At 37.6% G+C, this 23,180-nt stretch overlaps 1 pseudogene; it reads left to right on the top strand.

The window, feature by feature from the left end:
* Positions 1-1,895: 1,895 nt before the first annotated feature.
* On the top strand, positions 1,896-22,975 carry LOC123862886 (calcineurin B homologous protein 3-like; annotated as a pseudogene).
* Positions 22,976-23,180: the final 205 nt, after the last annotated feature.

Here is a 23,180-nt window from a genome sequence, read left to right as displayed (position 1 = left end):
GGAAATTGTCTAGATTTATCATAAAAGAACCTCAACATTTATTTTGTTAGGTTCAGCCAACATCCACTTACTGCCTGCTGTGAACTAAGCATTACACTACAAATTAGCACTGCAAAGATAAATAAGATATAAACCCTGCCTGCAAGATGTTTATATTTCAGCACAGCATTCAAATTCTACTCAAATATAAGAAGAGTACACCTGCCCAGTGATAACACCTACATAAATAAGTTTGGCTCCAGTCCTGCGGAACTCAGAATCTAATGTGGAAGGCAGGCAAGTAAATAAGAAATGTGTATTAAATGGAAGAGTTTTAGCATGGACACAACTAGCAGGCAAGTGGCCTTATAATATTGGATGGTATGGGCCAACTTAACTATAGTCCAAAGTGTGTTTGTCACCCTTGTAGTTTCAGAAACTGGACAATATCAGTGTAATCAAGGGAGATGATCAACCTCTCAAACAAGGAAATAATGAGTAAATTCTGGACACTAATGGATAAATCACTAAAGATATTCTTTTGCCATGGTCAGAATGTTCATATTCCCTTTCCAAGACACTCTCCTTTCTAATTATCAGGAATAATATCAGAGACTTATATAGAGCTTACTCTGGGTTACATATTTACTCATTTAATCCTCAATACAACCTTATGAAGCAGGGAATAGTATCCTCATTTTACAGGTAGAGAAAATGAGATGTAGAGAGGTTAAGTAATTTGCTTAATTTATGGCCAAGAATTGAAAGAACCAGGATTTGGACCCAGTTTTTTTCCCAAAGTTGACACTTATAACTTCTATATTGCTTAAAGGGTCTTTGGAAGAAACTGATTTAAAAAATGCTTTCTTTATATAAGTTACTATTACTGATTAAACTGTAATTAACTATTTCAAAGAGACATGTCTCCCCAAATTATATATTATTTAAGTAGGCTAAACTTCCACAGGGAAATCTTATTTCCCTGGGTCTTATTTCTTGTAGGACCAGCTATGCCTTCAATAAGAAGCAGAATAATAAAGATGTGAATCGAGTGTTGTGGAAACAAAACAGAGGGATGTAAACATTTTAAAGCCTTATCAATAGACACATGTGAATTAATGAGTATCTCCTCTCTATCATTCCAATATGGCTTAGAGTAAAATTCCTCCAAGTGACCGAGGTGAAAGCATATATCGATAAGAACATATTTAATTTCTCTCATTTCAGGATTTATCTGAAAGATCTCTCAGTGCCATTCAGTTGTAAAAATGGTTATGATTCCATAAAGAACCCTTCCATTTCCTTGTGTATATAAAGTTTTTGTCTTAATTGCAGAGTTAATGTTATTTCCCGTTGTAGCTATTAGCGTTAATCTCTATGTACAATTTGCTTATTACAGTAAAGCTTGGCTATCTGGAGACCAGGCATCCTAAAACCTCAGGCTTTGGTCCAAATCTGAAGACAACTGGAGAAAACATGCACACACAGCATCACCTCTGCCCATTTCCTTTTTATCATGGAGACTTGTTTCCTGTAGACACTTGAAACAAACAAATGAACAAGCCTGGATAAAATGAAGACTTGGACGTTACAGCCCTATGTTGTAATCGATTCGTTCTTCAACAGGAAAAAAGGGAGATTAAAGTCTAGATAAAATGAGATTTTTGTGTGTGAGAAAGCGTAGCATGTATTATGTAAAAGGAAATAATGAGATAAAAAGGCAGAAAAGAAGAAAGAACGGAGAGAGCAATGGGAATTAATAGCGTCTTCTCTCTTACTGATGTTAAGGAAAATGAGAATGAGGAGAGGAGGGGCCCGTAACTGATTCAGGGAATCCTAATTAAAAACAATGTAATAACACCAGTGGGGCAAACTAACCCAGAAAATCTTCAGTAGAAAAGGTCTAAATACTAAAGATGAGTGGAAGATTAGGAAAAATGTTCAGTCTCCAAGAATTAGAGGCCAAGATCAAAACCTGTATGGATACCAGCATTGAAACCAGACAGCAAGGAGAAATGCAAGTAAACTGAGATCTAAAGTAAAGGAAAGAAGAGTTCTGTGTAATGGTTTATAACTTAGCAGCACTTGGGATTTCCTTTTGGGTCAGCAGGAAGTTTTTGCAATGGTGGATAAATAAGTTTTAAAGAGTCAGCTATGAGTTTACCTGCTATTGTGATTATGTATATATAAAGTTATTGAAGGTTATGGACAACAGATACTCAAACAGTGATGAGCAGAGGTAAAATAAAAAAGGCAATATGATAAGATACTTCCTAAATCTCAAATTTCCATTTCACTACAGACTTCCTGACATCATTGAGACTTCAACGCAAGTTGCTTTGAAAGTGCTATGTCTCCATTAAACTGTTGAGACCACCTATCACATGAACCATTGACTCAGGGAAGGATGAGATCACATGTTCAGTAACTATGGCGTAAGACCATTGCCCTATTAACTGTGAAGTGCCTCAAGGCCTGTCTGACTTCCCAGCGGCTACCCCAGGCTATGTCATTACCCATATTAGATCCTGTGGTTTAGTCACTCTACTACCTCCTTGTATATGTGCTTGATTCCACTGGATTCTCTCATTGGGTTCTCTCCCTTCATCAACGGCAAAAGTACCATCCTAGTTAAATCCAACTCTTTGCCAGCTTCATGCCTATCTCTGTATAGCGGAATTGATTGAAGAAAACACATAACCACACTGTGTTAAAATCATGACTACAACCTCAACTGAGTCCTTACTACCATGCCACGATAATATTATACTTCTGTAATTAAATTACCTTCTAACTCTTCAGAGTCATCTAAATCCTTGCTATTCAAACATGGGCCATGGGCCTAAAACATCTTTATTACCTGGGGGCATTTTAGAAATGCAAAATCTCATTCTTCAGGCCAGACAATTCTTATGCACGTTGAAGTTTGAGAAGCACTGATCTTCTGACTTCTCTCTTACTCTGCTCTAATCACACTGGCTTCCAGCTATTCCTAAAACATAACCAGGCACGCTTCTGCCTTAGTGTCTTTGCACTGACCATTCCCTCTGCTTAAAATACTCCTCTCTCAGGTATCCATGTGCTAACTCCATCATCTCCTTCAAGCTTTGTTCAAATACTACTGTCTTATTGAGTCCTAACCTGACCCTCCTATGTTATTCTCATTCTTGTCACAACTGACAACCCCTTATATGTTCTACAGTTTTCATTTCCATTGGACTCATCACTTTCTAATGTTATTTCTATGTTATTTGTTATGCATAGCTACTTATCATTTGTTTATTTTCCATCTTACCTCTCTTGAACAAGCCCAACAGATAGACATTATTATTCCTGTGTTACAAACAAAGGAATCAGGGCTCTGAAAAACTAAGTCATGTGTACACATACACGTGGTGGAAGTATGGTGGTATATGTGGTACACAGAACTATTTGCTTCCCAGTACATTATTCTGAAGGCCTTCAGCCTATCATCCTTGGCATGTGGAAATAAGAGACACCACCTCCTTCCTTGAGAAGTTCCTAGTCTGGTAGAACAGTAAGGATATCATTACAATAATATAGGGTAACAGGTAAGACAGAGTTAAAGAAGTTTGTTAAAGGAGCACACATATGAAGCATCTTGCCTGATGTATTGGACTAAAAGTAATAATCAAGAGGTTTCTATATCAGGTGAAGACTATTTCTCTGGCAATAAGCTAAGCCATGAAACATAGTTAAGACTTCCTCTCTTGGGGCACCTGGGTGACTCAGTCGGTTAAGTGTCTGCCTTTGGCTCGGGTCATGATCCCAGGGTCCCGGGATGGAGCCCCGCATCAGGCTCCCTGCTCAATGGAGAGCCGGCTTCTCCCTCTCCCTCTGCCCCTCCCCCTCTTGCTCGTGCTCTTTCTCGCTCGCTCTTGCTCTATCTCAAATAAATAAACAAATATAAAATCTTAAAAAAAAAAGACACCCTCTCTCATAAAATGCTCTGTGCACAAGCAGCATACAAGTTAGGTATCTCAGAGAATTAATTCTACATCAACAATTACAAAGAAAAAATAAAGAGCCAAAAGGTAAAAAGATTGTGCTAATTTTGAAACCAGAAAGGAGAAAAGCAAACCAAGGAAAGAAAATCTGCACTAACATTTAAAATGGTAACTGTAAAAAACTGATAGAGCAAATAAATAAATAAAATCTTTTTTTAATTTTTTATTTATTTGACAGAGAGAGAGAGAGCACAAGTAGGCAGAGAGGCAGGCAGAGGGAGAGGGAGAAGCAGACTCTCCACCGAGCAGGGAGCCCGATGCGGGGCTCGATCCCAGGACCCCAGGATCATGACCTGAGCCGAAGTCAGCCGCTTAACCAACTGAGCCACCCAGGTGCCCCATAAATAAAATCTTAAAAACAAACAAACAAACCTGACAGCACACCATGTGTGATGGTGAAGAACAGGCCAGCCCTTATGATCAAACAGAACAGATTCCAATCCCATTCCTACAACTCCCTCATTGTGTGAATTCTTCAGGATCTTTAAGCTATGTGTTAAAAAACATCAACAGTAATGAATGCTTAATCATACTACCAAACTCCCAGAGTTATGGTGAGGATTAAGTGATATGTTAATATGTTAACACTTCGCTTAGCAAGTATTTAATAATGACAGCTGTTATTCTTAATCAATAAAATATGTATCTGCCTAATGCAGACGTTCTTTAGCTCTCTATCAGAAGCTTTTGGAAGCTTTAGTTGTGAAGATTTTGAGTCACTGTAGGTCTGGGGTCCAGGACAAGCATTTGTATTTTTTAAAAACTCTGCAGCTGATGCTCATGCACCGCCAGCTTAGAGCTATTAATGCAGTCTCCATGTGCACATTGATTTTCAACTTTATGCCTAAGGAGCACCTAATTAGCACCTTGGAAATGCATATTCCCAGGCCCTTCCCCACAGCATTTGGGATCAGCGGATCTGGAGTGGGACCCAGGAATGATATGATGAAGCAGGACCCAGACCATTCTTTGAAATACACTGGTCCCAGCCATACTTTATATTAATGGTTCTCTGTGAACAAATTCGAAGATCTGTCTTAAACTCACTAGAAGGGTGAAATATCTTTAAGAACACATGTTGACTAAACCACACGATTTTTGATAGGCTAGGTTAGTGATTCAAACAGACACATAACTTAGAAAGTCAGATTTTGCTCTTCTAAATCATCCAGAAAAGTATGGCTCTAAGACTGTGGTATTTTCTTTTCCCCACAGAAGTCTACAGAAAGCACGAACAGCTAAGCAGTACAACCCAGGTAACAGAGGCTGGAAGCAATATCAGGTGTTGCAATCAAGTAATCAGGACTCCATGTTTTCTGTGCAGAGAGGGAACTTTTGTGAGGTAGGACTCAAATGGGAAGCTCCAATAACACTTTGTTGAACAGAAATGGACCAAACTGCACTCTTACTGCCAGAAAGCTTAACAAGCTAGCCTCTTACCGCCGTAGCACAGTTCAGAGGGGCCCAGAGAGAATCAAAGCACAGAGAAGAGAGCATGCAGAGCGGAAAGGCCATTCCCAGGCAATAAGTGGCTGTGGCTGGCATTTTTCGGAGCTTTTGGAAGAAGAGCAAATCTTCTTAAATCCTAGAATTGCGCAGACAATGGAGTAGCTACAGGTTATAGAAATACCCCTGATAAAGCCCCCAAAGAATGTGAATGTAAGGCAGCTCTCTCCAGGGAGTTTGAGAATTTTCTGCTATTAAAATTAACCTTGGTTCTGATCTAATATGGGACACAAAAAGTGTGAGATGCAGAAGAGGTCAGCAGATGGCAGCACTGGGTGAGGAGGAAGAGAATCCACAGGGCCTGAGACAAAACTATTTCCCTTACCCCCGCCCCTGGCAAAAGGGAGTGCGCCTGCACAATGCGATCATGTATAGTTTTTGATATACATCCATACATGGATAGGTTTTTTTTGAGCATTGTTTATGGCTCTTCCTAAAATCCACATGCTCTGTTAGCTTATACTAATCCTTTTGTTTCCTCACATATTTCCATATAGATGGTTACCTTAAAAAGCTTATTCCTTATGAAGTGTGCTTACACAGGTACAACCCAACTACTGAGCCGTTTTACAAAGCTGACTAAAGTAGTCTGTTTGGATATCTTTAAAGAGAAAAAGTAATTGCCTTTCTTTGTATGCAATTTTTGCTTTAAAATTCCATGCTCTTATTGGTAATTGTTAGAAAGTGTCATTGTTCTAGAACTTTCAGTCATGGTAAGTATTTTTAAGACTCTTGGAGGTGGTTCATGCTAAAGTTGAAGTTTTCTATGATGGTGGCAAGGGTTGTTATGGAAAGGAAAATCATGAGTCATTTTATCAAATGTGCAACAAACAGAGAGAAATAACCAGAAGGTCACTGGGTGACAGGAGCAAAAAAGAGTGGTACCAAATATTACACATCAAATGAAGAAAGATTTTACACTCAAGAGAAAAAATAATATACCTAGAGACAGCAATGGTGAGTTAAGAGATTGCCAAAGTGCTTTTTGCTTTCTGAGGTAACAGAACCAAAGTGTATGAGTATGAATAGGGCAGTATCTGATGGGTCTTTAGGCGAAGCTAGGCCCTGACTTGGTTTTGGTTAGTGTAAGGAAGTTTAAGGAAACACTGAATGAAAAAGATGTAGATAAATATCTTTATCACAGAACTAGAATTCTAGAGAGTAACAGGATGAATTGAAAGGAAAATCAACTTAAAAAAAAAAGAGAGTCAAAAAGAAGAAGGCACTGAGTTGTGTATGGATAACGAGGTTGACAAAGTAGTTTCCTATGGTGTCTTGCATTTGTCCAGTGACCAAAGTTAAAAATGGCAAGGGACATACTTAAAATGATAGTCTTTGAAGCTGCTATTTAAGAAAGGTATGGCTATTAGATTCAGCATAAGTATATTCCGGAATTCTTCTGCTGTTTTGGTTAGGTGTGGTTTGGTTTAGGGTTTGGGGGTTTCGGGTTTTTTATGGTGAATTCTCCCTATGGCCAATACCAGGAAAATATTTGGCTCTTGAGCTCCTTAAGCTTCGAGTGTAATCCCAGTTGCTATTGAGGGCACTGAAGTTGGATAAAAGTGGTCTTGAAATACAATATTTTGTGGGTGTTTGTAGGGTATTATTCAATCCTGAATTCTTACCTCATTATTTCATTTAACCTCCGAATAATCCGTCAATTTGTATATCATGACCCATGCGAACGATGAGGCTAAAATAACAGTTTCATCAGGAAAGACCTGCAAGCACTCTCAACCTCTTCTCAACAGGAGGAAGATTTGGGGAGGTAATCACTTGCTGCCTGGAGTTCTACTCAGAGTTGGATTTAGGGAGTGTCTGAAGAAAAGCGTGGCCCACTGTCATATCAGCAGTAGTACAACATCTTCTTCAGAGAGTGATCAAGGAAGGCTTTGATGGTATAAGAATATACTTTTCTCAGAACACTCTAGCAAATGTTAGAAATAATGAGGAATATTTTATTTTCATATTCATCACAGAACACATAAATTTGGAGAAGTATGCAGACTGATAATAAGGTATATGGCCATTGTGTCATTGACATTAAAATTATTGATACTTTTTAAAATAATGACAGTAAAAGCCGAAGGGGTTATACAGAAACTGTGAAGAAGGTGATTGTCTAAAGAGTAAGAACAACATCACTTGGCAAGATATGGCCCTTTATTTAATAGCTAAACTTAAATTACATTGCCCAGGAAGTCATTCAGCTTTATGTATTATTAAATCTTTATTTTAAAAAAGAGCAAAAGATCTACAATATGACATTAGAGGGGAAGAAATGTCAGTATGCTGTCAAGTTTCTATCTGGCATCATTTGAATGTAGAGGGTTCTTTTTTTTTTTCCTATCCATCTCTAGCTGCAATGGGTCTTCTTAGCTGTGCTCTGGGGGTGATAGTTTGCTGCCTTCCCTTCAGTGACTGATGGCTTTTGTTCTGTAGGATCTGGGATCTAGGTGGGGCTTCCAGCTTTTCCTGTAGAAAAACCTCTTCCTTCCTCCAGGCCTGCACCACTGAGTGAAGCTTTCTCCAGTCACCAAGCCCACCAGTGATCTTTCTTATTAGCGTCCATTGGAAGCCTAGAGAGAAGAGACTTGTTAGTGGGTGCAAATTCCGCTTGTGTCTATGGCTCCCAGAAAGTCTATTCTCTTACAAATTGCCATTAGCAATTTATGAACATTTTAGTTGAATTTTTCTCACCCACTTCTGTGCACCCACTTCTGTGCACCTCTTTCTCTCCTCACACTCTCGACCACAGGTAAAGCTTGTTCATGTCCTGTCTCTGTTTGGAGAAACCGGACTTTCCTTTGAGCTCATGCTGCTTTGTGCCCTGAGAACTTAGCTGTCTGATGGGTTCAAGAGAAGTTATGATTTTGCAATTTATCAGGCTTTTTCTTGTTCTTGGATAGGAACAACACTCTCCATATCTCTACATCTAGGCAGAAGCACCAGGCTCTGTAACTTCTCTCAATATTTAGTATTTGCTGTTTTGCTCTTTCTCTTCTATGTTTTGGGTGAAGTCTTCAATACTGCCTCTGAATTTATCCAGTCTGGAGTTTTTTATTTTTTAGTTATTTTTAGTAATTATAATTTTCTTACAGGACTGCTTATTTTTCATATGCTTCTGTTCTTCATTTATATCTGATTGTTTTTGATTCCTAGTCTTTATTTTTTATGGGTGTCATTTCTTCCTCTATCTCTTTGACAATATTAAATATACTTAGGTTAAAGTGATTTTTAGATTGCTCTGTTATTTTCAATTTACTGTGAGTGAATTTGTTTCTTGGATTGTAGTTTTTGTTAATCAGTTTTCTCAATAATAGTTCAATTGTTTTTTGGAATACTAATTTGCAGCCTTTTGTGAGTAGTTGATTTCTGTGTGTGTGTTTTCTCTGTGTGTGTCTATGTCTGTCTGAGCCCATTGCCTCTCTCAAGTGATTTTACTGGTCTCTTTATCCCTGGGTCCTAAGTCCAGAACAAGATCTTATTTTTCTAACATGGAGCTCTTGCTATACATATAGCAACATTTTATCTCTCATCTCCAAGCCAGAGAATGGCTTGGTCCACGTCCAGTTTGCACAGCTGACTTTTGCCTTACTGACAGAAGCAGACGTAGGTAGGGGTCACTCTTTTTATCAGTTCTAATCCCTAAAGTCACAACACAACGTGGTCCTTGGCTATATATGTAATGCTTTTAGTCCCTTTTGTTTGCAGGAGTTGACTTCCTATGGCTTCTTGAGTTCTTCCAGACCAAGAAGCCAGCAGCCTGTGGCCTCAACCTTTCCTACCACTGTGTGTTTCTCTTCTGTTTTGAACTGGTGGAGATATTTATCATGTCTTTGAATATTACTATTGTATTAGTGTTCTCCAGAGAAACAGAACCAATAGAACGTTGGTTCTCTCCCTGTATATATGTATGTATATAGGTTTATTATAAGGAATTGGCTCATGTGATTATAGAAGTTGAGGACTCCCAAGGTTTGCTGAAGACCCCGGAAACCCAACGGTATGGTTTCAATCTGAGTTTGAAGGCCTAAGAACTAGGAAAGCTGATAGTGTAAGTTCCACTCCAAGTCAGAATCTGAAGGAAGGAGAAGACTGGTGTCCCAGCTCAAAGACAGTCAGGTAAAGAGAGGTAATTCTCTCTTACTCTGTCTTTTTGTTCTATTCAAGCCTTGAGTGGATTTGATGAGGCCCACTCACACTGGGGAGGGTGATCTGCTTTAAGATTCAAATGTTAATTTCTTAACATTGAAAAAATATATTTTTTAATATATTAAAAATATATTTTGTTATTGATATAAATTTGATGCTGGGAGAAGCACTTAAACATTGAACCCACAGTGCCATTTTGACTAGAAATCTAGATGAGATCAATTTTATTTCCATTTAGTAACACAACTTGGACAATTGTACAGAGCAAATAGTGTAAGGTTAACAACATAAATAATACTTAGGCCAGTAATACAACTTGGATAATTGTACATAGTAAATAATGTAGGAGATTTTACCACAAAGGTAATGAGTATATATTTACAGATAGAGATATAGATCCCAATCTCAGCAATTACTAATTCTGTGGTAGTTCATGACTTCTCAGGTTTTTTCAAGGTCTTTAAACTCTGCCTCAGACTCCTCAGAGATATAGTGGAGATAGTAAATAGTACCTATTTCATAGGATTAATGTGAAGATCATACCAAAATCCTTGTATTTTTTTTGCCCTGTACTTTAATTTCTTTATCTCAACTGTCTTGATTCTGCAATAGGTTCTTTACCTGCTAGCCTTACAAACCTAAATCCATAAAATGGTCAAGTCCATACACACACACACACACACACACACACACACACACACACACAGAATTTTAATATGCCTATTTATAACATTATGTTTAGTTTTTAGTTTTAATGACTTTTAAATATGTATATTTATGCAGTTTAAAATATTGATTGTTTGGGGAGCCTGGGTGGCTCAGTTGTTAAGCGTCTGCCTTCGGCTCAGGTCATGATCCCAGGGTCCTGGGATCGAGCCCCGCATCGGGCTCCCTGCTCGGCGGGAAGCCTGCTTCTCCCTCTCCTACTCCCCCTGCTTGTGTTCCCTCTCTCGCTGTGTCTCTCTCTGTCAAATAAATAAAATCTTTAAAAAAAATAAAATAAATAAAATAAAATATTGATTGTTTGGTCCTTTGTAACCTTCAGTACAGCTCTACAAGACACACTTACACACACAATTTATAGATGTCTTTGAATCTTGCATCACAGAACAAATAAAAACCATCAGGCAGAAGCTCTTTCAACTTCCCAGGAAATCTACAAGTTTACCTGTATCTGCACTTCTCTCTTTGTTAGAAGGGTGGTATTCTTCCTCTTAGCTTTACTTTCCAGGCCCTTCTGCCTTCCTTAAAAACCATATTAATCTTCCTCCTCTCTGTTATCATTAACCTGACTTTCTCTACCAGCTTCTTTCCATCAGTATTTCAAAATAATCTCTCCAATGATAAAAACAAAAACCCTCCTCTGACCCAATTTCCCTCTTCAGCTACAAATCTATCTCTATCCTCCTCTTTACAGTCAAACTTCTTGAATGAATTTTCCATAATTGCTGTTTTCATTTTCTCTCCTCTCACTGACTGTTAAACACACTTCAGTCTGGTTTCTGCTCTGAATATACCACAGTAACCACTTCCACTGAAGAAACCAATGTCCCGATTGGGCCCTGTCCAGTCCTCATTTTGGTCCCTCTCATCAGGATCTGATGCTTGTCACCTGTCTGTCCCTCAGCCACTCACTACTCGGTCTCCAGATTCCTGTTTCACCTGGACTCTAAAATGCTGTTTTTCTCCTATTCTAGGCCCCTTCTCTTTCCTGTTTACAAACTGTCCCTAGTGATCTCTCCCAGTCACTGCACAGCTTCAATCACCATGCACGTGCTGACAATTCCAAAATATATATCCACAATGTCTCCTGGACTTCAGATCCATAATAAATCCCTAGTTGTTTTTTTTTTTCCACTTGGATTTCACAGGCACTTAGAATTTGAATTATTTTCCTCCCCTGATACTGTATTTTTTTCAGAACTCTCTTAGTAAATGGTACAATCAGCTGCTCATTTCCTCAAGCAGGAAATCTGGAAATAATATTGAATTCTCCCTCTCTCTCACCTTCTCTCCATGCCCTATCAAGTCTATCTCTTGAATAGCTTTCACAATTTTCCACTTACATCCATTTCCACTTGCCACTACCCTGGTATATACTACCGTCATCCTGGTTCTAACACATTTATTTTTCATATATTTATTATATTATATATTATTCATTTCCATGCATTTATGTATTCAAAAATGTTTATGAAGTATTTATATGTGCAAGACAACCCATGTGCCAATTTTTTTAAAAAGAGAAAAAATCTGCAAATCACTTTTCCAATAGGGTAGATGAGAAATGCATAAAAATCACTATGAATCTGTTAGAGATGCCTGCAATGAGGGTATTAAGATAAAATGCCAGAGAAGTTCAGAAGAAAAATGCTACTTTCATCATGGGGGAAGAGGGAGAAGGTTTCATAGAAGAGGGGCTATTTGAGCTGCACTTCACATTTTTTGTCTTGAGAGTATTGGGTTGGAAATGATAAAGGGAAGGAAGTGCATGGAAAGGGAATGCTCCAGGAGGAGAAAACGGAAGGAAGTCAGACCTGTAGGATACAAGTATGCAAATCATCAAGTCTAGCTACCAGGCAGGGTGTTTGAAGGTGTTGAGTAGAAGATGAACTGAGAAATAAATGCTTAACATAATTCGTGGGCGTGCATTGTTTCCACATTCCCTCCCCCTCTATACACTGCATTTTATTAGAAATGTATAGAGATGGAGAGGGCCATATTTGTAATTCTTAGCAAATTGAAGGAGGGAAGAGATCCCTGACCTCTGCAAAGGTGAAGTGTGACCCAGAGTAATGAAATGACCCTTCAGTGCACATTACTCATCAAGTCTAACAACTTCAGAGTTACATTTTACCTGGTTCCTCCCCCCACATGCAATCTTTACAAGAGAAAATTCCTATCAGGGAATCCTTCTAGGCTTTACATTAATTACCTCCTGGTACCTTCAGGGGCAAATATCTAGCACCTCCTAGTGATCAAAATGTTCTTGTTAGCTCTAAGTGGCTGTTACATAAATAAACAGAAATATTAGCCCTTAAGAATATGGTAAGGTAACACCTAAAAGATTCCTTTTCATAATTACATTACAAATATCGAGTCCTCCTAATGCATTTTTCATAGTGAGAGCACTAGAATGAATATGAACCTACTACTTCAGGTTTGCAATCTGCTTCCTGAATTTAAAAATTGTAATTATTATTTTAGGTATCAAATATAGTGCTTTTATTTCTCTGAAAAAGAGAAAACGAGAAAGAAATGTGAGAGGGCAATTTTCTTCAACTTGAATCCTAAGATACTTAAATCATCTCTTTTTTCCTTTACATTAAATATTTATATTGATTTCCTAATACTGCAAGGGACACTTAACACCTCTATTTATATATAAATGACTGAAAGAACACTTTTAAACTTTCAGCTGAAGTAGATTATTAAGAAATAGACACTAGATATTGTATGAGGAAGTATTTTGTTACTTTAATGTAGTCCATAAATTACAATTGAACAGATTTAAAACAAAACACAGTAATCCATTATAAACAGGAAAATCCACTCTGAACTAATGTTTGCCACTTTAAGTTTAAGCCTATCATTTAAAGAAAGATATTTTCCTATAAAATCTCTTGTTTCGTTTTGGTTTCTTAAGTCTATTTAAGATTATTTTTTTCTTAAAAGATATGCCTTTAAAACTCCACTTATTTTCTGTATCTCAGTCTCCTTGACTTTTCTAGACCCAAATTTTACATCTAACCAATTTTTTCTTAATGAATTTAATACATCCTACTTCATATTTCTCTTCTTCAAACATATTCAATTCCCTGCTAAATTAAGGAAGGAAGGAAGGAAGGAAGGAAGGAAGGAAGGAAGGGAGAAAAGAAAGAAAGAATCATTTCTTGACTCTACCTTTTAGAATTCAAGCCTAATCTTTCTTTTTTTATAGATGATCTAAAATTTATATGCTTTATCTGTTTCTTCATTTACATCAGCTCATTTATTTGTTCATCTATTCAATTTAAAACAAATATGCACTGAATTTCAGTCACTTTTAAGAGCTAAATCAAGTACTTTCATTTAAGCACAACCTTTTCTGAAATCTATTTCCCCCTTCTCTCAGAAGTGCTTCATCCTTTCGCTCTCTGAATTCCCTTTACTCTTTGTATTCAGTGCATTGTTTTGTTTCATACTTTGGTTATTTGTATACGTGTTTTCTCTAACCTTCTAATCAAAAGCTCTTTGAGGTTAGTGACTCTCTGCCCTGTGTGTCTTCTTGTCTCTTGAATGTCTAATGAATTACTTAGGCAATTCCCTACAATGAACATTCATTAAGGACCTAATATATGCAATGCATTAGTTTCTAGACTTTAATCAGGCAGGTTTAGGGGAAGAACTCAAAGTAGCATAAACAAACTGAACAGAGACTCAGACTGGGAAGCATGAGATGTGGTTTTGCAATATCTAATCCACTTTTGCTAGATAGAAGGAAACTGGAAAGGACCAAACGGGAGAAAAAAATTAGAGTAGCGTGTGGCAAACTATCATTATGCCTACAGTGTAGGTTTGCCCAGAAAGGTTTTTCACCTTTCTTCCACCAGTAACCATCCTAGGCTCTTCCTACATCAGCCTCTACTGTATGTGTATATCTTGGTGGGCTCCCTTACCTGGTGTAGAGGTAAATCATATGTCCTGGGTTTGATGAAGCAAATTAGCTCCATTGCCCGTGACAGAAAGGAATGAATCATCCAAGCAAAACCACTTGAAGTCCTTCATAAGATTTCTTTCTGGAGTTAACAAAGTAATTTTCCCTGAAGATGTCAGGTTGAAAGGGCATATTTGGAGTTGCATCTTGTCCCAAGAGTGAAGAGGGGCTGCCTGAAAATAAAACTGAGGCAAACCAAAGAATGAAGAAAAGGTAAGAGAAAAACTTCATGACCTCAGTTAAGCCTCTAAATGCAGTCATGGTGAAAGCTCCGTACAGCCTAAACTTCTCAGTTACATAACCCAATAAATTATGTTTTTGCTTTTCAGGAATTTGCTTGTTTTACTTAATTGGACTTGAGTTGAGTTTCTGTCAGTTGTATTATAAACAGAGTTTATATGTTTATGTTTATAAACATAAACATGTTGAAAGGTAGTCAGTATTTTTACTATAAAGATGGAAGAACACTGAAGGTCTTTTTTTTTTTTTTTAAAGATTTTATTTATTCATTTATTTGAGAGAGTGAGAGAGAGAGAGCACATGAGAGGGGGGAAGGTCACAGGGAGAAGCAGACTCCCCGCCGAGCAGGGAGCCCGATGCGGGACTCGATCCCGGGACTCCAGGATCATGACCTGAGCCCAAGGCAGTCGCTCAACCAACTGAGCCACCCAGGCGCCCACACTGAAGGTCTTGATAAAAGTATTAGGTAATTAAAGTTATATCCACTTTCTATTTATCCATTCTTTGATTAGTCTTCTTAACTCCAGAGGTCTTCCCCTTTTTCTCTACTCAAACCTATTCCTGCAAAAATGTTGCTAGATTTAGCAGTCCTTTCTCAGTTTGCTTTTTTCTTGATTTCATTACAATGTGTGATGATACTAAGAATTTACTCTCTCAATAGAGTCTAAGGCTAAAAAAAAAAAAGGGCTTTGTGCCAGACTTTAGTTTGAATCTGGCTTTACTGTGTTTTAGTTGTATGATCTTGAACAATTCACTTAAACATGGGCTTCAGTTTCCTCATCTATAAAATGAGGTTAGTAAACCCACATCATAATTTAGTTGTGAGGATTAAGAAAGATAATAAATGAAGACTGACAGAAATAAATTGTTCAATGTGGGGTAGCTATATGGTATGGAAAATAAAATGTGTAATTTCTCATTCTGTCTCAACAGGTAAACACTGATAAAGTATTCTGGGTAAATGCTTTCATATCTTATTTTTACATTCATGTGCAGCATTTTTATTTTTTTCTTTTATTAGGGACTAATATCCCAAATAATTAGTTTCTTCCTTTGAAATATTTCAGATGTATCCTTACTTTTCCATTCCAATTGCCACCATGTAAGATTTGACCTGAAGACACAGAAAGATTTCTTAGCCTATATCATTTCCTCTTCTAGTCTATCATGTATCTGCTGTTAGATTAATCTTTCTAAAGCATGAAATTTTTTTAATAAATAAGAAGTTTACATTTTTTTTTCCTACTGCCAACTCTATTAAGTGCAAGTTCCTTTGCTTCATTTGCAAAATCTTCCATATGATTTCACATTAGCTTTTCAACTACATACCATTTCTTTATTTTTACTTAGCTCTATTAGGGTATAATTTACATATAAAACATTTCCTCCATTTTAAGAGTAGAGTTTGAAGAATTTTGGCAATTTTATACAGGCTTAGAGCCACAACTACAATCAAGATATAGAACATTCCCACTAGTCTCAGAAGCTCCCTTGTGACCTTTTGTCATTGTTAGCTACCCAACCTCGCCCTAGGCGAACACTGATCTTCATTCTATTACTATAGTTTTGCCTTTTCTAGGATTTCTTATCAGTAAAATCATAAAGCAAGCAGTCTTTTGTGTTGGACTTCTTTCACTTAGCATAATGTTTTTTTATTTTTGTAGTGTGTGTGGTTTTTTTTTAAGATTTATTTATTTGAGAGAGCGAGTGAGAGTTTGAGGGTGTGTGTGCTCTGGGGGGAGAGGCAGTGGGAGAGGGAGAGAGAGAGAATCCTCAAGTAGACTCCCCATGGAGCGTGGAGACAGACTCAGGGCTTGATCCCAGGACCTTGAAATTATGACCTGAGCCAAAATCAAGCGTCGGCCACTCCATCAATTGAGCCACCCAGGTGCCCGGTAGTGTGTTTTTTAATACTGTAGTCTTTTTTGTTGCTGTGTGGTATCCCCAAATATGGATGTAACACACTTTGTTCATCCATTCACCAGTTAATGAACATTTAGTGTGTTTCCAGTTTGAGGTCATTATGAAAAAATGTTGCTATGAAAATTTGCATACGCATCTTTGTGTAGACCTAAGCATTCATTTGTTGTGGTAAATGCTTAGGAGAAGCATTGATGGTGCCTGTGGTAAGTATATGTTTATCATTTAACAATCTGAACTGTTTTCCAAAGTGGATGCACAATTTTGCATATCACTGGCAATACATGAAATTCCAGCTACCATTTATTCCTTAAATATTTTTTGGCCCCATTCTGTTGCTCTCCTTTTGAGATTGCTTTATACTATTTGTTTATTTTCTTTCAATTTTCTCTGTTCTTTTCTTTGGATGATGTCTATTGTTCTATCTTTAAGTTCCCTGACTCTTTCTTTAGTCATATCCATCATTTCATTCTTAAGCTCAACCACTGAATTTTTTAAAAATATATTTTATTTATTTATTTGACAGAGAGGGAGAGAGAGCACAAGCAGGGGGAGCAGCAGAGGGAGAGGGAGAAGCAGGCTCTCTGCTGAGCAGGGAGCCCTATGTGGGGCTCAGTCCTAGGACCCTGGAATCATGACCTGAGGTGAAGGCAGATGCTTAACTGAATGAGCCAACTAGGCACCCCGGAGTTCTTTTTCATACATAGTATTTTTCAGTTCTAGAATGTCCTTTTCATTCTTTTTATCATGTATATTTCTCTGTTTAAATTTCCTATTTTTTTAATTTACTGCAAGTATATATTCTTTTACTTCATAAAGGATAGTGATAATGGCTGTTTAAAATCTTGGTTGGTTCATTCCAACGTTTAAATAACCTAGGGTTTGGTCTCAGCTGGTTTTCTTTTTTCTTAAGAGCACAGTCTATTTTCCTGAATTTTTGTATGTCGGGTAATTTTGGATTACATCTTGAATGTTATGAATATTAAGTTATGAGAACTCTGAGTTCTATTGTTTTTCTTCCAAAGAGTATTATTTCTTTTATTTTAGCAGGTAACTCTCTGGTTTGGGCAATGACTTCAATACTAATTCAAATAAGTTCTTTAACTGAGCTACCATGAATCTGTTCCACACGGTTGTGGTTTAGGGGTCAACCAAAGATGTGAGCATCTCCTGTATGTCTATTTTATCTTCCCTGAGATTTTCCTCTTTTTCTGTTTCCCCTGGATTTAGTCTTCAGATTCCCCAAAGCAAAGGATCACTGGTTTTCCTACCATACTGATTCCTCCTGGCCCTGGGCTAATATCTGCAAAAATGAGAACTCTCTTTGCACAACTTCTCTTCTCTGTGTGTGGAGTCCCTCAAAGAATCTGCATGCTTCTGTTTGCTTTAAAGTGCCTTTCTGTAGTTGCTTTTTTGTGTTATGTCCAGAGTTTATGGAAATCTTTGATTTTATAGTTGTTGTCTTCAGGGAGGCTGGTGTTATAGGATCTTATTCGGCCATTTCTAGAAGCCAATCCTTCATATTTAAATAAAAACACCAGTGTTTATCTAGAAGATGAATTTATTCAAGCTGTAAGCTCTTTATCCTTTCCTCCACATATTTAAGTCAAATTGATCCTATAAGACTAAGTAGAATTCAATCCTCGATTGAGTTTTTCTTGCTGTAGCTTGGATTGTTTCTCTCCCTCTCTCATTTTTTCCCTCTCCCCTGTATGTTTATTGAAGTTTTACACAGTTCTTGACATCAAACATACTAACTTCTTTTTTAATTAACAATACAGAATACCTAAATTTCAGACATTTACCAGTAATCTCCAGCTCAAACAGTTTTTTCCTGAACTCATATTAAATACAAACTTGAATATTTGAAAGCCATATTTTCATACCTGTTCATTCTTTTAAGTTCAGGAGGATAGTGTGTAATAGTGGTAAGTTAATTGGATTTGGAATCAGAAGACAAACCTTCAAGTTTAAACTGTTTGGCCTTGGATCTAGTAATTTTACACTGAGTTTTAGGTTTTCCATCTTGAAATAAATATATGAAAAAAAATCCCTATTTCATAAAGTTGATATAATTGACGGTATCATTAACCTAGTTGCTCCAGCTTAAAAATAATAAAAAAAAAAAGTTTTAAACTTTCTCTCACATTCCACAGCCAATCAGTTTCTAAGTTTTTCTTGTATGAATGCACTACTCTTAATTTCTCTTTGTTGTTTTTGTTGTTGTTGCTACATAGTTGAGACACCTGCATCTCTTTTGTGTATTATTGCAATAATTTTGTAACTGGTTTCCCTGCCTTTGGTTTTACCTCTGCTTTCCAATCCACTACCCATGCTGCTATAGACAGACTTTTCTAAATGGCAAATGTGATCACACACCGCTGGTCCTTCCTAAGTGTCAGATCCAAACTTCGTTGCCTGAAACACAAGTCCCCTCATTATCTGACCCTGCTTACACACAAGCTCATTTCTTGTTACTCCCCTATAAACCTCCTATGCTCCAGCTAAATAGAGATGCTTGCTTTTAATAATATATTTGCACCCAAGTGAGCTCATGCCTTTATACATGTTGTTCCTCTGCTTGGAATGTCCTTCTCTGGAAAGCCTTTTTATATTGTACACAAAGTCACCATATTGTTTAAACATGACCCTACCTCAGAGATACTGTACAGGTGGAGAAGGACCATGTCTATAATTCTTTTAATCTTTCAATAATAAGATAGTAGGTACAGAGAGGCACTCAAAGGATGGGTGAGTGAAAATTCATTTACTCAATAATACAAAGCAATCTTGACTTATTTAAGAACTAAATACATAGTTTATTATAAATGTCATTTTAGGTTTTTATAGCTGCTCCTATAAACTTCAAATTTTTAGATAATTACAAAAAAAAGAGTTTTAGAACCTTTGAAAAAGAACATTACCTACATACAGAGTTTAAAATGGTTTAAATCTGGGAAATGAACAAATGTAGAATCTAAGTCATACATAATAAAGTACCATTGGCTCTTAAATGAACAGTGTATTTTTGGAAGTATGGTGTAGTATCATTGCTTTATGAACACATTTGGGGCTAATATATGCCCATTCTAAACATTATCTCAAAAAAGTGAGGCCTGTGTCCTGTAATTATAGCTTTAATGTATTTTAAGTAAGACGTATATTTTTAAGAAATGTTTTTCAAGAACATCTGAGCAAATTCTTAAGTCTTTATGTTCAATTGTTGGCTGAAGTTAGAGATAGTAATCATGCCTCCAAAATTGGTATTACTGAATCAAATTGACCACATTCATTCATTTATTCATTTAACTATGTCTAGAGCACAATAATGCATCAGGCATGCTTCTAGGTGTTTGGCACAGAGCAGTAAACAAAAGAGACTGTCTCCGATTTCATGACATTTACTTTCTGGTGTGGAGAAGCAAATAACAAACAAATAGATATAATTTGGTTATAATAAGTACACTGAAGCAAATATAAGAAGTTAAGGAGACAGAGTGAATGAGGAGGAGAATGCTATCTTCGATAATAGTCAGCAAAGTCATCTTTTGAGAGTGACATCTGAACAGAGATCTATAGGAAAGAGGGAGTCATATAGCCATCAGGAGGAAGAGAGAGTCCAGGGCAGAGGGAATGGTAAGTGCAAAGGTCCTGGAGTGAGAGATTGTTTGGTACCCTGTAAACAAGATAGGAGAAACAAAAGATCTGGAATAGACTGTGCAATTGCATTATGGGAGGTACACATTACTTATATTTAGAGTAAGGGAAAATAATTTCTGGCTGAGAATATCTTTGAGGTAGTATTTTTGATAGTTTTCAGTAGGTAGGGATGGTGATTTGGATAGCCCAAGAGAAGAAATCTTGAGAACTGAGCTTGGAGACCAGTGAGTTATATACATCTTTTAGGGGAAATATAAAGATTAGGTAGAGAAGTGATGGGAGAGAAAGCTGAATAAAGATGTATGGAATTGGGAGTATGTTAACTTTGGATTTGGGGGTAAGAAGTTTGTATTTCACATGATAAGAATTATAGATTTGTTAAGGATTTAAAAAAAATGGTTTGACTTGCTAAAGGCTAGATTAAAAAAAAGATGAATTTGGCCATGCTGTTCAAACTGCACGGGATGGAGAGGTGGTTTGTGGACAGACTGGAGCTGGAGACCAGATGGACTGTGGCCACATAGATCCTATATACAACCAGACTATGCTGGTACTCCTAGAAGTTAGGATCTGTCTTTCCTATATTAATAACATCTATATCTTTTGTCTAGGTTATAACAAAAAACTGCCAGGAAGGTGTGCAGGTGGTATATTTGGCAAATGCCATAAACTGATAGATTATTCAGCTCTATTTTTTCTTTCAGAGCTGAAATAGGAACTTCTACTGCCCTATAAAATCTTTCTCAGTACATGATTTACTTTTAACCCATTTTAAGTAAAATACATATGATTTATGAGGAAAGTTGCAGTAAAATTTCATCCAAGCATGATATTTTATTAATACTTTCCCTTCTGAAGATCTTTGGAAGAGAAAAAAAAAAAGTGCTAATCTCCTGCTATGAGTCTTTGGGATTTTCCAAAGAATGAGTAATACTCTTGCTTTTTTTTTTTTTTTTTTAAGATTTTATTTATTTATTTGACAGAGAGATAGAGAGCACAAGTAGGCAGAGAGGCAGGCAGAGGGAGAGGGAGAAGCAGACTCCCCACTGAGCAGGGAGCCCAATGTGGGGCTCAATCCCAGGAGCCTGGGATCATGACCTGAGCCGAAAGCAGCTGCTTAACCGACTGAGCCACCCAGGTGCCCCCCCCCCCTTTTTTTTAAACTTTAGGAGAACATGCCATTTAATTTTCTTTATATATACAATTGCTGGGGGAAAAGATCTTCCCACTTAATGACTTCCTGGACTGAAAGCAAACTGAGTCTATATATTACTGCACTGAGGTATCTGAAAATACACTATAATATATGCCTTCAAACCTAACTACCTTTTCCAATATTTTCATTTTTATTTCCGGAAAAGAAAGTTTTACCATCATAACAGTTAGGACATAAAAATATACTTATAAAGCTGATTTCACTACTCCTCTAGTGATATTTTACCCCACACCTACTCAATACATTGGCTCTTTTGAGCCAATATTTTCAGAAAATGCTAATATGTTATGTGTTATATTAAGACCTCCTTCCCAGTCTACAAATAAGCAGACGCATTTGGGCAAATTTCACAAGGTTTTTATCTGTATTTGACCTTACAGAGGGTTCCAGTATTCATTCCAAACAGTATCTGACCAGTTTAAGGCAGCAACCTTGAGCACAGTTAATGTCACAACCTAGAAGATCACATGATTGGCAATGTGAATTGAATTCAATTTCTTACGTTTTATTGATGCCTTCATCCGCTATTCATGTATTTAATGTTTTCTATCTCATTATTCACATTTAGTATGATCCCCTATACTAAAATTAGTTAATAGAACACAGATACAGGACCATAAGAAAAAGAGAAGGCAGGGAGGGTCTAGCATTTACTCTGTGATCACTAATGGCCTCCATGCTAAGTGTGCAACCAAATTTCATAATCAGTTTTTAACGCTAAGCCCAAATATCACTACAAATACTGGTTTTCATAATCAGTTTTTAACGAGCCCAAATAACACTACAAATACTCGCGTTTGAATCAGAAGAGGAAAGACATCACATAGATACCAAAAATAGAGTGAACACTGAAAAATTACTTCCTCATGTGCCAAGCGCTTTACATGCATTATTTTGGATAATCCTCACAACATTCCTACAGAGCAGGTACTGTTACTATCTCCATTTTGCAGAGGCAGAATTTGAGGTTTAGGGAGATTAGACCGGCTTCTCCTCAGACCAGATCGAGCAGCTCCACCGGAGGTTTAAGCAGCTAAGTGGAGACCAGCCCACCATTCGCAAGGAGAACTTCAACAACGTCCCTGACCTGGAGCTCAACCCAATCCGATCCAAAATCACCCGTGCCTTCTTGGACAACAGGAACCTGCGCAAGGGGTCCCGCGGCCTGGCTGATGAGATCAACTTTGAGGATTTCCTGACCATCATGTCCTACTTCCGACCTATAGACACCACCATGGACGAGGAGCAGGAGCAGCTGTGCCGGAAAGAGAAGCTGAGATTTCTGTTCCACATGTATGACTCGGACAGCGTCGGCCGCATCACCCTGGAAGAATATCGAAATGTGGTGGAGGAGCTGCTCTCCGGAAACCCGCACATGGAGGAGTCAGCCCGCTCTATCGCTGACGGGGCCATGATGGAGGCGGCCAGTGTGTGTGTGGGGGGCAGATGGAGCCTGACCAGGTGTATGAGGGGATCACCTTCGACGACTTCCTGAAGATCTGGCAGGGGATAGACATCGAGACCAAGATGCACGTGCACCTCCTTAACATGGAAACCATCGCCCTCTGCCACTGACCCGCCTGCCCCCCGAAGCTGTGCTGTGCCCGCAGCACCTGAGGCCGCAGGTGTCCTTCAGCCAAAGCTCTTGTAAATAGTCCCCAGTCCTCCGCTGTCTCGTTTTCCCTAAGGTGTGGTACGTGGAACTTCGCTGTTTTTATCTCTAATAAAAAAAGAAAATGGTTGGTTTGTTAAAAAAAAAAAAAAAAGTTTGTAAGTAACA

The sequence above is a fragment of the Mirounga angustirostris genome, unplaced genomic scaffold (genome assembly GCF_029215605.1).
Source record: "Mirounga angustirostris isolate CCGP_5_RB_7025 unplaced genomic scaffold, mMirAng1.0.hap1 SCAF_1, whole genome shotgun sequence".
NCBI classification, from domain to species: domain Eukaryota; kingdom Metazoa; phylum Chordata; class Mammalia; order Carnivora; family Phocidae; genus Mirounga; species Mirounga angustirostris.
This window is presented reverse-complemented; position numbering and strand designations above follow the sequence as displayed.